The following is a 15,017-nucleotide window of genomic DNA, read 5'->3' as shown; positions in this document are numbered from 1 at the left end:
CCAACTAATAACTTCCATAACCATACTGCTTCTCACGCTCCAATAGATGTCGCTATACACTCTGTTTCAGTAGAGCTCTATGCAACTGCAAATTGCTTCTTGCTAAACCAAGATACCATAGCAGACCCAAGACTAAAACAACATCCTGTAGTGCTCTTCCGATCAATAGAACTATCAGCCCAGCCAGAATCTAAATATCCTTGAAGTTGTAACTCAAGATGGTCATATTTTAAAGCAAGTCCACTAGTGCCTCTTAAGTATCTCAAAATGTGCTTGGCTATCATGAGATGGATCTTATTAGGTTTACACATATATTGACTTTTTGTGTTTGTAGCATAACAAATATTAGGGCGCGTATTCACCAAGTACATTAGAGATCCAATTATTTGTTTGTAGTATGTAGGATCTCTGGCTTCAAATTCTAATGCTTCACTTTTGAGCTTATGAAGATTTGTCTCCATTGGTGTGGATAATGGTTTACAATCCATTATGCCAAATTTGTTTAATATGTCAATAGTTACTTGCCTTGGTTCAGGAAGATATATTCTTCCGTATGCCATACTTCTAATCCCAAAAAAATAGGGTAAGAGACCTAAATCTCTCATTTCAAATTCAGATGTGAGATCTTGTTTACACTTAACAATAAGGTGATCTTCCCCTGTTATTAGAAGATCATCAACATAGAGAACAAGTAGTAGCATTACCCTCTGATTCTTTGAAGTATACATTACGATCAACTTCATTTCTTGAGTACCCCAATTTATTACGGTAACTATTAATTCTCTCATACCATGCCCTAGGGGCTTGTTTAAGACCATAAAGAGTTTTCTTTAGTTTACATACATGTGTGTTCCTATCATGGATAACAAACCCTTCTAGTTGTTCCAAGAATACATCTTCATCGATGACACCATTTAGGAATGTTGTCTTTACATTCATCTGATGTATCTTCTGTCCTTTGGATGCAACAATTGCAATGATGGTTCTGACTGATATATATCGAGCAACACAAGAAAATGTTTCTTTATAATCAATTCCAGCCTTCTAGAAGAATCGTCTGGCCACAAATCTAGCTTTATGCTTTTCAAGAATGCCATCAGGTGCCTGTTTAATTTTAAATAGCCACTTTGTGCAGTCAACTGATTTGTCTTTGGGTCTTAGTACAATGTCCCAAACATCATTCTTTAATATGGATTGATATTGATCAATCATGGCATCTTTCCAAACTTGATATCTCAAGGTTTCTTCAATATTTGAGGAAAATGATTGAGTGGGCTCATTTATATGAGTGACATAACAAGAGTGACTTCTTGTTTTCTTATTTTCTCCAAAGATTTCATCAAGAGCCACATTATTTTCTTCAATCAATTTCCTTGCACATAATGGTCTTTTCTTGTTGAGTGGATTTGAGTCATACTTAGAGTTAGGGGTTGTGGGTCCATTATCTTCTGTACAAATCTCCCTCTCAATCATAGAAAATTAATCTAACTCTAGGATGGGGTCATCATTGAAATCTCTACTGATTTCAATTGTTCTTGACCTTGGTATGTATACTCTATAAAATTTGGAAGATTCACTGTAGCCAACAAATATATCTTTCTTTTTTGAGGACTCTAGTTTAGTCCTTTTCTCTTTAGGTATATGAATGTATACAACGCGCCCAAAGATTCTTAGGTGACTTAGATCAAGTTTGATTCTTGAGAAGACTTCTTCAAGTGTTAGATTTTCTAGAAATGAATGAGGACATCTATTTCAAATGTATAGTGCAATATTGGAGGCTTCAGCCCAAAATGTTATGTGAAGATTTTAATCATGCATCATGGTCTTAGTTGCTTCAATAATGGTTATGTTCTTTCTCTCGGCTACTTCATTCTATTTAGGGTTATATGGTACTATATACTCCTTCTTAATCCCAACAGATATGCAGAATTCTTTGAAGTTTTTAGAAATGTATTCTCCTCCATTGTCAAATCTTAGGATTTTAAATTTCTTGCCGGTTTGATTTTCAACTAAGGCTTTAAATTCCTTGAATTTAGATAGAACTTCATTCAACTCTTTTAGTTTCAAGAAGCATATCCAAGTTTTCCTAGAATAATCGTTGACAAAGATGATATAATACAAGTATCCTCCTAAGGAAGGTATTAACATTGGTCCACATAAGTCAATATGAATGAGTTCAAGAACAATCTTAGATTTATGTTCATAATGAGGGAAAGATGTTTTGGAGTTCTTTCCTAATGCACAGCTTGTACATGTTCCTTCATGTTCAGATTTTAGGTTTGGTATACCTTTCACAATCTTCTCTGTGGAGGGTAGAGCACAAAAATGCAGGTGACCTAGTCTTTTGTGCCAGATCTCATTGTTCTTTATAAGTTCATGATTAAAGGCTTGATTTTGAGAGTTACATAGGTTATATAGGCTTTCGTCTTTGAATCCAATAGGGATTGCATTTTTAATATTTGAATTTTTAGGCCATGATAGGACCTTATCTTCTTGGAAGGTGATGTGATACCCTTGATCCGCTAGGCCTGAAATAGAGACTAGATTCTTCTTGATACCTAGTACAAATAGAACATCTTTTAGTTGTAAAGTATTTCTAGTTTTCAGTTGAACTAAACAAGTCCCAATTCCTTGCACAGGGTAAGTGGAGTTATCCCCTATTGCGACTTCTTTGGCTAAGTGTCCTTCGAAGGTTTCAAATTGGTCTCTAAATCCAGTTATGTGTCTAGATGCTCCACTGTCAATTACCCAACAATTTTTATTGAAGTTTAGCTCGCTTGATAAAGCAAAAAAAAAACTAGTGAGTTTTTAAGGTTCCTTGACTTCAGATATGTTGACAAGGGCTTTCTTTCTTTCTGGACAATAAATGTGAGTATGTCCAAATTTGTCATATTTGTAGCATTGAACTTTTGACAAATCTCATTTCTTATAGTTTTGATTTTTCTTTCCGCTTTTCTCAAAGTGTCTCTTCCTTTTTTTTTGAGTTCACATGTAAAGCTTGAATTTCTTCTTCTTTATTAGGAATGATTCCTCTTGTAATCAATCGAGATTCTTCCTAAGAACAATCATTCTTGATTTGATCAAATTTTGTTAGAGTAGGATGAGCACTAACCCCTTCAATGAAGGATTCCCATGTAGTCGGCAACCATTTAAGAGCTATCAATGAAAATTCTTGACCATCTACCATATTTCCAAGAGTAGAATGTTGATCTCTTAATTCGGATATTCTCATGAAATATTATGGGACAATCTCTCCTTTATTCATCTTAATATGGAGTTGTGTTTTTAGGGTAAGCAATATGCTTGTATTATTGATTTCATATGAGTTTTGAATAGTCATTAACATCTCATATGTGGTTGTATATTTTGCTATAAATGAAAGAATGTGATCTTTTATAGAATCAATTATAACTTACATAGCTTTATAGTTATGCCTTTTATATACTGTTTTATTAGGCTCATTTTCAAGCATAGCTTTGTTCTCTTCCACATATTGCTCTAATTCGAATTCTCTAAGAACGATCATAATTCATATTCTCCGAGATATAAAGTTTGATACTTCATCAAATTTGTCTTCTAGCTTGACCCTGTTCACCGTGATTGCTCTTTAAATAGATTTAAATGTTTCTGAGATCTTTTGGAAAATATTTTCAGAAATTGCCTTTTAAATTCTATCTACAAACTAGGCTCAAATACCATGTTGAGGAATTTAGGATTTGAGATAGATTTATCCTTTTATTTATAATTTAGTTTATCAGAGATTTACTATAACACAATATTAATGAATTCTTCAGATCTGTGAATATATGACTACAGCAATGTATGAACAATGTTTGTATCTCTCTTATATTCAACTTTGTAATAATACTGACTATCTTCTATTGTAATGGCTGTAGATATGGAGGAGGAATCATTGATGATTGCAGATGCAATAGATAATGATATTGCCTTGTGATTGATTTGGTTTCTATTGCATTTGAATCAATACATATACAAGGTTGAATAGACATGTCATTGTAGAGACATGTCTCTACAGGACATGTCATTATTCATAACAACACATAACTAACAGAATTGTTAATGCCTTATACTTAATCTGGGCTATGATAAATGCAGGACATGTCATTATTCATAACAACACGTAACTAACAGAATTGTTAATGCCCGATACTTAATCTGGGCTATGATAAACGCAAGCCCAATAACAATAATTGGCGCTCATATTTAAATTAAGTCCGATAATGATCTTGCACGATCACGGCAACCAAAAGCCTTGGTAATATAGAAGTTGTCATTCAATGACATTACCATCATGAATCAATGCTTGATGCAAGGGAAAACAATCACAACACTTAAGTATATATGCAGTCTGATCTGGACATGATCACCAACTGTTAAATAGCTTGTGATATTTAGTATATGAAGGAAGACAAACACATGCATATATGGATGTGTGAGCATGTTTCATATGTAGATATCAGATCCAACCGAAGCTATACTTCAACATTGATATGTCAATCTCCCAACCATTTCTCTTCCCCACGCAATTCAATCTATCAATTTTAGTACTCAAGACTTCCTATATTGCATTTGTGCCCTCTGGCCTCCTTTGTTGTACGTCGTATGGTACTGGCCTATTATCTATATGCGTACATGTGGTTGCCTCCCGCCTGTACACTTCTGCCTTTCTCACGTACGTGTATCTCGCTATGGCTACCTCTCGTCCATACACTATTGCCCTCCTTCCATTCACTATTGCTCAAATTCTTGTATACGTACGATGAATGTTGTTGGATGCTTCGTTGACCCTCATCCCATTCACCCTCTGACGTACGAGTTATCTCCCTCTCTCATCCGTATGCTAAGGTACTCTCCTACTATTGGTCATATGGCACTCCCTTGTCTTTTAGCCCTGCTTGTTCGTACATGACTTCTTATGCCACTTCTTCATACACCACTTCTCTCAACTTCCAGTATAAGGGTTCCTCTCGCCTGAGCACTATGTTATGTCCACTGCTATTCGTTTTGCTTGACGACTTAATAGTTGAGCAATGCTAACTTTCACCTTTCTTATTTTTCTTTTTGTTGTTCTTTTTATTTTCCCCTCTTTTACTTCTCCAGATCTTTCCTATTTTATTTCCCTCTAGGGGCCTTCTCCCTTTATGTCTATGGAATAGATGCAAAAATCCCCCTTCCTTTCTCTATAAGATTTCAATTCAGCCCCATTTACTAGGTCTTTTAGAGGATTATTATCTAAGCTTGACAATTTTATAGCTTTGTTTACCCTTACTTCCACTATCCTAAATGGTCCCAGCCATCGTATATTGAACTTGCCAGCTTTATTTCATTCTTACCATTCTACTTACGTACCAACTATCCCGATGTAAATTTCATTTTATTCAGATGTTTATCATGAAAAAAAATGTCTCCATCGTGCCAATTTGATAGCCCATTGGTCCATTGTCCTCCTTTAGTCCAATTTTATTAAGGCATTAAGTTCACTCTCCATGTCTCGTAACTTATGTTCAAATGCTATTCTTAGACGGGGTACTGCATATTCTACTAGCATCACAGCTGTAATGTTCCCGTCATAAAATAATTAATTAATCAAATCTTTGTTCATGGGCTGATAGATTTAGTATACCTTGGACCCATTTTTATTTTATCGTTTCCGTGGGTTTGGCCATCGGCTATATTTGTAAACCCTCAAGAAGTTCCTTCGAAGGGTATTTAAACACAGCATATAGGTAGTATTTGGTATGCGATTAGGATTATTTTCTTTGTACTACAAATTCCTATTAGAGTTCAGTATTACTCACCATTTCGAAAGTGAAAGATCTTCCCTACTTGGCTAATCCTGTTTCAATGGGATTCAACCCTCACCCTACTTTGTCTCTGTATTACTTGCTCGAATCTGGCAATTCAACACACCATCTTTATCTGCAAATATAATTACTATTTGGAGATTAATTGCAAATATCTCTGATCTCTCTCTCTCTCTTGTGTACCAAGTTGTTTGTGCTCAATATATTATATATAATTCACTATGTGTTGGCGTCACCGAATTTCGTCACATATCTTCCATCATTGGCGAACTCCCCCAAGCATTTCCACTTGCTACACTCACCGTACATACAACTACCTTCTATCCCACAAAGGTACACCTCTCAAACCGCATGGCTACATCATCTACATCCATTGTACACCTTCAAACCAATGCAATACTACCCCCCTCATCTATATTGTATGACCTCTTTCCCCCCTCGCCGTACAGCCACTTCCCCATCACCGTATGGCCTCCCTCTCATACCGTACGGCCTACTTCCCATCCCATACAGCCACCCTTCATACCATCCATACGACCAACATACAACACCGTACGACCAGCTCATTTGCATCGTATAGTTAACAAACACCGTACACTTCCTTCGCATGATCCCTCCCTTCCGTACACTGCCATCCAACTACCTTACAGGGAGGGAATTAAGTATATAGAGGAAGCACATCTTCAACTACGAGGGAATTGGAACATTACAGTGGTATCAGAGCCAACAATCTTGCCAGCCTGTGGACAGTGAATGAGAGTTTATAACAGGAAGTGAAGATCCCAGTCAATTGATAGAATTGTGAATCAAGAACCCACTGCTACCGAACTCATGGCACTACTAAGAGATCTTTTAAGGAATCAGGTGCAGATCAATGATACTCAGCGACTTATGGAAGAAACTCTCAGGAAATTGGTAGACAATAAAATATCCAGTGAACAAAATGGTCACAATGCGAACTCGGTGTTGGGTAAGGAAAACCCTCATCCAACATGCCCTCGATCCTCCATATCGTCTTTACCTCCACAGAGGGAGGTACCACATGGAGAAAAGCAGACAAACTTTGAGGAAGCTTGAGAACAATTGAGAAAAGATTGGAAGGATGCAAATTTGAAGGATATATCCTACAAAGATTACACAAAACTAAGAATTAGATATTCCGGAGGCGAAAACTGCGGATATTTTAACAATGATCTCAAAAGAAAGTTGAGTGCAGTAAATCTATCACCGTTTGACAAATCTAGACCCATATCTGTTCAAGCATGGGTAATGAAGGTGGATACTTACTTCCAACTTAACCCAATGCTAGAAGAAGCAATCAAATTTGCAGAGCTACACTTGGAAGGAGTGGCGCATGAATGGTGGCATCATGGCACCATCACACTGGGGCATGACCATATAAATACTTATGCTGAATTCACTAAAAGATTGATAGATCGATTTGATGGTAAAGATCTGAAACTTAATTTCAAAAAATTGGAATATCACAGAATTTCAGAAACTCTTTGTTTTGGTCACTGACATTTCTGAAAGGAGATGGCTAGTGCTTTTCATGGACAGACTAATGGAACCACTTAAGGGTTGGGTAAAAAGGTTCAATCCTACCACCCTTTCGAAGGCTATTAAAAAAAGTGTGAAGCATCCTCATGATTACCAAGTCCATACCATTTGCAGAGCATCCCCCCACTCTGTCCTCCACTTTGACAGTCACGTCCCCATTCGTTACTTCTACATTGTATCATGGGTTTTCCCCTGGAGTCGTATTGAATTCGGCTCTTTGGAGTGTTCTTATTACTATTATTATTGCTACCCCTCTTTTTGTTTCAATACCTTCCAAGTGATGCTTCCATATTTGTGTTGTGTAAGGGAGTAGAGGGAAGTGTGGATGATTCTCCTTGAGTAAAAACTAATATGACGTTGTGTACTTTCAAATTGTAGGGAAAATCCTTGCTGGAGTGCCCCATTACTTGACATATGTTGCAAAATACCTTCCTGGGGCAAGTGTTCTTTGTGTGTCCTTCCCTCTCACAATCTATACACCATAATTTCTTTCCTTCCCCTTTCTCCTCCTTTCTTCCTGTTAATTCCTTCATCATCCCAATCGTGTATTTTTGCAATGCTTGGATGGTTTTAGATTCATCCCCACTTTCTTCAAAACTCTCGCTCCTGCTTTTGTGTCTCCTTCCTTTAGAAAATTTTCTTTCACTCTTTATATCCATCACCTGTGTACATACCTCAACAAATGATTATGGTGGGACAATTTTCATTTTCCTTCACTGGGACAGGGTTAATCCTTCAATAAACCACCTTTTCTTTAGCCCATCTAAGGTTTTATTATCCAATTTCCCTGTCAACTCCTTCAGCCTCTCACTATGCTCTTACAGATTCATTTGTTCCTTGCCTTTTGTTGTATTTCTCTATTAAGATATCATCATTATCCTCTAAGAGTTGAAATTCCTCCTCAAAGGCTGTGTGTACATTCCTCCATGCAGTCTTCTTCCCAACCTCCGACTTTGTGTACCAATCAATAGCCATACCCCATAGAGTGGCAGGAAATGCCTTTAGCAATTTATTTGTGTTATTTTCTCTATTCGTCTACCATATAGTTATGCAGGCTTTACAATGCCTTACAGGGTCTTATGTTCCGTCTCCTATGAACCTTAGAAGTTTTTTTTTCTGTGGCTTTCATTTTTCCACTCCTTTAAATATTCCTCCTATTGGGACTGTGTTTCCTCCTGCTAGGAGGGTTTCTTCGTTGCTTAGTCTAGAGACTTCTCCATCTCTGCCTAGCTCCTCCTCTCTATAACTAGAGCTTTGTTGCTGAGTATAATGGTGTTCCCTACGTGTCGGGATCTCAAGATTCGTCCACCCTTCTTTCCATTTGCATCCTTTTCAGATTGCCAAATTGGCAATGCCCTTTATTGTATTTTCAATTAGATTCTCTTCGAGTTGATTTGGCTACTAGGACTGATTAATAAATTCTCTTAAATGGCATTGTCTTTCTTCTTGTTCCCTATTCTATAGGAGTCGCCGCAAGGCAGTTTCCTCCTTGGCTGCTTCTTCTTGTATTCACCTTGGGTCCTTGTTTGGAAGTAGGGGCATGAATTAATTTATTGTCTGATAATCTTCCTTGGATTTTCCCTCATGAAGTTCCTATGTACTTCTTTCAGTCAATTGTCGAAGCACTTGTTGCCTTCTCCGCACTCTTTGTACTTTGGCCCTTTCTTCCTCCATGTGTACCAAGTTTCTTGCCAACAACCTAGGAATTTGTCCAAGGTAATACACCATTGGTGGCACCAAAATTTTGTCCCATACTGTACTTTATGAAACCGCTCTCTCAAGCTTCCATTTGCGCGTACTAGTTGACAAAGACTTCCCAGGTTACCACCAGATCTCATGTCACCTAATCCTCCCTTGTGATTTCCTCTTCTTTGTCATTGTTCGTTACTTGTATCTGTGGAAGGAATTGTCTACCCATTACTCAATTCTATCTAAAATATGACCTCCAAGATCAAACTTAGGCAATGGCACCAAAATGTGGAATGGATATTAACCAGGAAAATAAAGCATACATCCAATTTCAATAGAATCAACAAAGCATTTAATACAATTATCATGCATACCACAATTGGCGAGGGAAACCAGTATTCTTTTATTTATTACCAAAAAACACAAGTATGTCATTCAAGTTCCAATGTTCTTAAATAGAGGTCAGTTGGTTAGGAAGACCAACCAACACCATCTTTAATTACATCATTGTATTATTACACCCTATAGTCACTAATAAACTAAAGCGATCATGTTTCTAGAAGCTCAAAGTCTTCAAAAAACAAAACCGAATGCTCAAATGCTTCACAAAGCTAGATTATAAAATGAAACAAAGATAAATCGATCAATGCAACTTAAGAAAATAATGATTAATTCCAAGCCTCACAACACAAAGTTAGAGAAAACCTGCTTCTTTATTCAATTCATATATTTGTACCCAGAAACACAAAGTTTTAAAGTTACAAGCATAGCCTTCTTGTATAAAGCAAAAGATGATTATTTACAATGAGCTCTCTCCTTTATAAAGAAAAAGAAGAGAAAGGTTGAGAGGAAAGGGGAGACCCTTAACTACCTTGACTTATTGTTCTAACTAGCTTTGAATTATTCTAAGTTACATGCATAATGTTGTTGCAACTTGATTACATTAAGCATGTGTACCAGAGTATGTTTCTTGTATTTATAAAGTACAATTGCTTCTACATGCAATATGTCAATACTATTCCTACTTCTAAAAAGCATGAGACTAAAAAAAAGATGTGTCCTGAAACACTTAAAAGATCATTACAACATGTCCATGAATTCACTGAATTTTGCAACGATTCTCGTAGAACTGTCATATCTAGTTCTCTTGTCCTTCGTGCAACAATAGATAACTTGCACATGACATTTGTGTTCTCTATAGTAACATTGCTACACTCCTTATCTTATTTTGGAGATCATGAAGTGAGAATCTGTAGCTTGTGAGAGTATCAATCTCTCCAAAATCATAGTCTTCCACCCCAAGCTATAGGGAAATAACTTCCTCACACTGTATTATGGGAACTCCCTCATCAACGAGTTCTCCCTCTTCAGTGGTGATTACACATGTCAATTGTTGAAACCATTGTTGATCAAATGCTCTTGGTCTTGTAGATAGTTGATTGTTGCTTTGCCTTCAAGCACTAAGTTTTGCAACACTTTCTCTCTATTGTCCATTAGATGAAAGGTATTGTAGTACATCTCTACTAAAGAAAAAATACTATAATTACGCAAAACATCCAAGTCAACTTCACTCATACTCCTCCACATGTTCAAGTCCACATCAAGAGACTTAAGTTGATGAAATGAACTAAGAAGTTCTTTCAAACTTGTTGATATGTCTCATCCATGTTCAAGTACCCGGAAGATATTTCTGATCACATCTATTCCTTGGGTCACTAGATGATCACACGAATTGTCCATGGCCTTGGCTTTCTTTGCAATTTGCACCACATGTTCTTAAGATTCAGCTGTCAAAGAAGAAGCCTTTATCTTTTCAATAATGTCTTGCACTCTAGCATTCTCCATCTTAAGCCCCTTCTTCCTTTCCCGTAGCTTATCGTTCTTTTGTGTGAGCGCACTGAGAGCATAATAGGCATCTTGTTGACAAGACAAGTGAGATTGTTTACCAAGTTCAATGGTGGTGAACTTGTAATCACTAGTTTGCACCAATTCTACTAAATTTTCAATAAAGGGCTCAACTAATTTTGCATATTTGGTGTTATCAGCACTTACCACGATCCTTGATACCAGCTTGGCCTTCTTCCTCTTGGGAACCTTAGCCCTTGCAACTACACTATAATCATGGTCTTCAGGGGGAAGTTCCTCCTTCCTCTTTTGAGTAATTGCAATGAGCCAAGGAGGAAGAGTAAAGGAAGAGGATCCCATGTGTAATGTCCCCGTTTTCACCAGCATCAAAGTTTGAGAGATTAGCATATTATTGTAATCCTCGTAGACTAATTATTGTGGATAGAGGATCTTCTAAGGAAAAGACTTGGCTATGGGAGGCTCTTGTCTTCTTCACAATTCATTATGTTCCAGTTTGGTCTTTGTTTGACTTAGATTGTACTTCGTTTGGGCTTAGTTTCATGCACTTGTTATTTATGGCAAGTCGGGTGATGATTGAGAGGGACCCTTTCTAATTCAAGAAAGTGTATTTGCTCACATGGGTAAATAATAGGTGTGACTATTGTTTCAGAAGGCATATTTAGAAGACAAGTATCTTGGGAGTTATTATTATTTTAGCGGCCAAATTATTATTAAATTATTAATGAGGCTTTATTATTATGAAAGCAATTTATGTTATTTCATGTTATAATTTGATGTTGTGAAGTTGCAGCCTCTTAAGTGAAAAGTATTTTCATGAAGCCATGTGTCAAAAAGTTATTTATTTAAAAGAATTAGATGGGAGCTTCTAATTAAAAGATGTATTGATGAAGCAACTTTAATAAAAGATGTATGAGTGAAGTCAAGTTGCACTATAAAAAGAGGGCTTTGTGAAGATAGACCATCTCTTGTTTATTGCTTTTTGATAATTTTCTTGTGAGGGTTTTGAAGTTTGAGAGTTCTTGAGGACTAATTCCTCTTGATCTAGGAGTCCATTTGCTCTTGTTGTATAGCAAATTAGAATTGAATTCTAAGTATGGAATTTACGTTCAATTCATTGTTGAGGTATAGTGTGTTGAATTAATTATTCAATCTGAATTTTGGAGTGTCTTCCTCACCATATTACTATTTCTAGAGGACAAATTCTTGGTGTTGAGAGTTGGCGATTCATCTCTGTTATTATTTGCAATTTGCATTTGCAATTCAGTCATAATATATCTGCTATTAGGCATCATTATTCTCAATATTTTGGCATCATAAATCCTTATTATCATCAGCAAGCTGGTTGATGATTTAATTCTGAAATCTGTTTATGATTGGGCATGTCATATTGTTGTAAATCACTGCAATATTATAGAGAAGCGTTTTTCATATCTATAGCTGCATTTGTTTGTTGAAGAATTCTTTTGTTATTGATATTCTTTGTTGCAAAGGGTTTCAAAGCATATCTTACTTACAAGTTCACGGAGTGTAACTTCTAAAATTTTTGGGTATTGTTGATTTAGATAATACGGGATATTTTATCAACTGGGTTGTTGATATTTTGTGAAAATACTGAGTATCTAAGTTGATATTAAAATCTGGGATTTTCAGCTATGTATTCCCTATGTAATATCCAAATTTTCAGTTGAAATTATTATTGCAATATTTTAAATTTTGTTGCTATATTGTTGCATCAAAAATTGCAAAACCTCAAAAACAAAAACAAAAATCAATTCTTCAGCACAGATTGTTTGAGATCAGCAGGGCTCTTTATACCATGTCAGCAGTTGTAACCAAAGTGGAAATGGGATCAGCCTGTGCAATTGTAGCTACAATATGTTGGGCCTTGAAATTAATCACCACTGAAGTTGGGTTGTTATGTGTGATCTCTACAATGAACTTCTCAAATTGTGTCGATGAAGTATCCATCAATGCCATGGAGGGAACCACAACATTTGAGATAGACGGAGTGTATGCATTGAACACACTCTCAAAGATGTGATATTGCTCCAATGTTAAGACTACAGAAGCAACCGAAGAGATTGAATTGGCTGGTGTGATTAGAGTCAGATCCTTGTGGAATGGTGCTTGCTCAGAAGGAAAAGTGTCCATGGCAGCATGCAAGGGTGAATCTACGAACTCATCCGAGGCTAGTGCAAAATCAAAAAGGATAGTTGCAACCAAGACTTCTGGAGGAGGAGATTTCTTTGGCGAGCACTTTCTCAGTGGAGGAGGAAGCTCATCATTGTTGAGGATAGTGTGAACCTTCTAAGGTTTAGCGGACTTCACTTCATGTACATGTCCCTTTCCTTTGCCACCCTTAATGGTGAGTTTTGCAATGGTTGTTGTCAAAGACTCTCTGCCATCCTTTTGTTTACCCCTCATTGTGACCCTTAGACCAATTGGACCAGTTGGATCAAACTCTTTTCCCCACTTCACCTTGATGGCTTTCAACCCCCTTTTCTTCAACCAAGTGTTAGTGTTGGCAAGATTAGGCTGAAAGAGGTCCCAAATAGAGCAGCCTATGAAGGTGTTGCTCATTATAAGTTGGATATAGGATTTGATCATCATCTTCAACCCTTGCACAGAAAACTACGAGGTTAAAGACTACAATCTGATTTAAGGTCAACCGACAATAATCCATCTTGTGGATATCAAGCTCTATGTGCAAATCAAACCAAATATCTTCAAGGCGATGAACATGAATGAATGATTTTCTGATTTTATCATTCACTCCTTGCCAATCAAAGAAGGTACGTTCCAAGAACTTCAAGGTCATCCTTTGAAGTTCAAATTTCATGTTCTTAGCCTTCGGTACTGTGTCCAGTTAATAATTGCCAATCCTTAGAGGATTCTTTCATGAAATATCAACGCCTAGCCTATGCAATGAAGATTGATATGATTGCACCACCATCAATTGTCTAGCCAACTCCATGAGAATGATCTTGTCAATGGGATATCGTGGAAAAGTGTATTGGGTCTTATCTGAAATACTCAAATCTCATATAGGTAAAGTTGGGAAACAAGAGGAAGAGACAACCATATTCAATCACATTCGCTCATCCTTCATCCAATACCTGCTTCTTAGGCATCTCTTTGTCGAATAAGCACATATTATGCCCAAAGAAAGCATCATGTACCCTCCTATAATGCATGCCACTGAATCTCGGAGTGTTGGTTGAAGTAATCCCATACAGGCATTGTCATGCAATCACCGTTGGTTGAAAAACCTAAGAAAGATCCTAGGGCAAAAGCAATGTATACTAGATATGAGTTTATATAGAAGGTAAAAGTAGAAGAAAGTTGAAATAGTTGCTCCAATATCATATCACTTATCACCTTTCCCCAAAAGACCTTTTGCTTTGAACGGACGATGAGACAGATGTACTTGTACATCCATAGCTCAAAGACATTAGACTCGTTGAGTCTGGCAATGCGACTGAGCAAAGTAATGAGATTGTTGATCCTTTCCTTGAAGTCAAAATGGCGTACAACCTTTACCCATCTAACAAGATTTGGCCTTTTGTTGATCAACCAGTTGGCATTTACATACCTACTGCATTCGGCCATCATAATGTTCCATCTTTCCAATTCTTTTTGTTTGGTGATGCTAGTCAGCAATGGAGCAATGGAACTCGGAAGATCTGGTCAATGGTCTCTGGATCCAAGTTGGTGATGGTCTTCCCATCTTGATTTCTAATTGTTTTTGATGAAACATTCAAATTCTTGGCACATGCAAATATGAACTCAGGTTCATGAGATGCAACTTTGTTTGATATACAACATATCGCTTGTGGATGCACCATCTACACTTTTCCGAAAATCTTTGATATCCAAGTGTGAGATATTGGTGGCCTTGACACCTTCACAATAAAAGGAAACTTGTGAAGGAGGAATGGAGTTATGATATTGTAATGTCCTCATTTCTGTCAGGATCAGAGTTTCAAGGTTAGCCTACTATTGTGTTCCTCGTAGGCTAATTATTGTGAATAGAGGGTCTTTTGAGGCAGTGGCTTGGTTTGGGAGGGTCCTATCTTC

At 36.9% G+C, this 15,017-nt stretch overlaps 1 protein-coding gene across 1 annotated transcript in view; it reads right to left on the bottom strand.

The window, feature by feature from the left end:
- LOC149566108 (NAD(P)-binding Rossmann-fold superfamily protein) overlaps positions 1 to 15,017 on the bottom strand; it is a 178,746-nt gene that overhangs the window by 32,705 nt on the left and 131,024 nt on the right. The gene's annotated exons all lie outside the window — the stretch shown is intronic.

The sequence above is a fragment of the Cupressus sempervirens genome, chromosome 3 (assembly GCF_028749045.1).
Source record: "Cupressus sempervirens isolate cs-2001-9-10 chromosome 3, ASM2874904v1, whole genome shotgun sequence".
In the NCBI taxonomy this organism is placed as follows: Eukaryota; Viridiplantae; Streptophyta; class Pinopsida; order Cupressales; family Cupressaceae; genus Cupressus; species Cupressus sempervirens.
Note: the sequence above shows the minus strand (reverse complement) of the source record. Positions and strands in the feature narration are given on the sequence as shown.